Source organism: Apis dorsata, unplaced genomic scaffold (genome assembly GCF_000469605.1).
Source record: "Apis dorsata unplaced genomic scaffold, Apis dorsata 1.3 scaffold_58, whole genome shotgun sequence".
In the NCBI taxonomy this organism is placed as follows: Eukaryota; Metazoa; Arthropoda; class Insecta; order Hymenoptera; family Apidae; genus Apis; species Apis dorsata.
In genome coordinates, this window is record NW_006263358.1 from 824,073 (window position 1) to 825,732 (window position 1,660).

Sequence of the window (1,660 nt, forward strand, 5' to 3'; positions counted from 1 at the left end):
CTCACCAAACAGTCCCCTCCTTGGTCCGAAATTACGCGAATTCTTCTTAAATTATAGCCGCACTGCGTACGGCAACACCCACTTCGCGCTTTCAAATCTCAGAACTCTCAAAATTTGTCCGTTTATTGTATTTGGCGGAGCGTAAATCTCGATGACGATCCAAGTGCGACTCGATTCGTACTAATTGCGGAAATCCTTCGATCGGGCGGAATCCGCTCGTTGCCGCAATATTGAACATTTCTTTCCTTCTTTCCTTCTTCCCTCCCCCTCGCGTCTCCCTCACTCTCGCGTTCTCGCCGCGAGAATCAAGCCAGATAATTGGAATGGTGATGGTGACCACGTGACCACTCGGTTTTCATTAATTAAAAGCATCATACTGTTACGTGACGCTGATAATCACGGATGTCATTTTTACGCGACAAATCGTAGACGGAGCCCTGCCGTTCTCTTCCCTTTCTTCCTCCCCTCTCTTTCTTTTCTTATCCCCTTTCTGCTCCGAATCCATCTCGCCTTTCTCCGTGACCTCTTCCTCGATCCTCCTCCTCCTCCTCCTCCTCCTCCTCCTCCTGCTTTTCCTCCTCGCACCCCCTTCCTCTTCGTATTGTCCTCCGAAAAGTTTATTCTCACGCGTCAGGTGCGAGCGAACTGTAGCGCGGCTCGAAATTTTCCAATGCAAATCGGGCGCAATTTCATCGAATCAGATTATCGAATTTAGGATTCGATTGAAATGAGAAATGGAATTACAGGAGAAAAAGTTTGGATCGATCGGAAAGGCTCCTCTCCGGGCCTTTAATTGAGATTAACGCGCGTTCTTTCGCGCGCGCCCAATTTTCCAAGTGACCCGCTATTGCGTGCTATTGCGCGCCATCAAAAATATCCCCCCTCATCCGCATCCACATACACATATATATTCCCGGTAACAATTTTATTTCGATTCAATCTATCCGATGGACGATTGGATTTAACCGGATACGCGGAAAGATCGGTGGAAAATCCGGTGGAATATAATTTATTTAATCATAATTATCACTGATTACGCAAAGAGGAATTATTTGTACGATGGATTTCATTGTAAAAAATGAAAACAATGACAGGATAGTTCGGGATACAATGAGTAGCGAGAGCGTATTAATTCGCGCGGATCGCGTGCTCGCGTGTTATTTGCCTCTATTCAGCGAGCGGGGCCGTGCTATCTCAAAAACATCTATCCATTGTTTGAAAATGTACGGAGCTTCGATTCACGCGCGGTGCGCTTTCGTTTCGAGGAGACATTTCCGGCGTAATATCGAGACGCGATTCGCGAATTCCTGTGAAAACGGTAGCGTGAAAAATGGGAAAAATTGGATTCTTCGTAGCTTTTTTCCAACCTTCCTGTCTGCTTGCAGGAATACGGCAAAAAAAAAAAGAAAAAAAAATGTATTCCCATTTTATCTTTAACATTGTATCTTCTCGCAGAAATAAATAATTTTGAGAAATGAAAGTGTGGGATATCGGTAACGTCGTCGGGGCTTTCGCGCCATTCCGCTTTAATCCAGAAAATAATCCGGAACAAATATTTATATTAATTATCCTAATTTCCGCTAACGATGTTGTTTTGCCGAGATCTTGAACTTTCTTTTTTTCTTTTTTTCCTTTTTTTTTTTTTTTTTTTTTTTTTTTT

General features: G+C 43.6%; 1 protein-coding gene across 2 annotated transcripts in view; it reads right to left on the reverse strand.

Moving 5' to 3' along the window:
- LOC102675535 (cytochrome b561 domain-containing protein 2-like) overlaps positions 1-245 on the reverse strand; it is a 16,918-nt gene extending 16,673 nt beyond the window's left edge. For both annotated transcript variants that reach the window (XM_031515184.1, XM_031515183.1), the window contains exon 1: positions 6-245. The gene's annotated coding sequence lies outside the window, so the exon portion shown is untranslated. The remainder of the gene's footprint in view (positions 1-5) is intronic.
- Between the last annotated feature and the right edge of the window lie 1,415 nt (positions 246-1,660).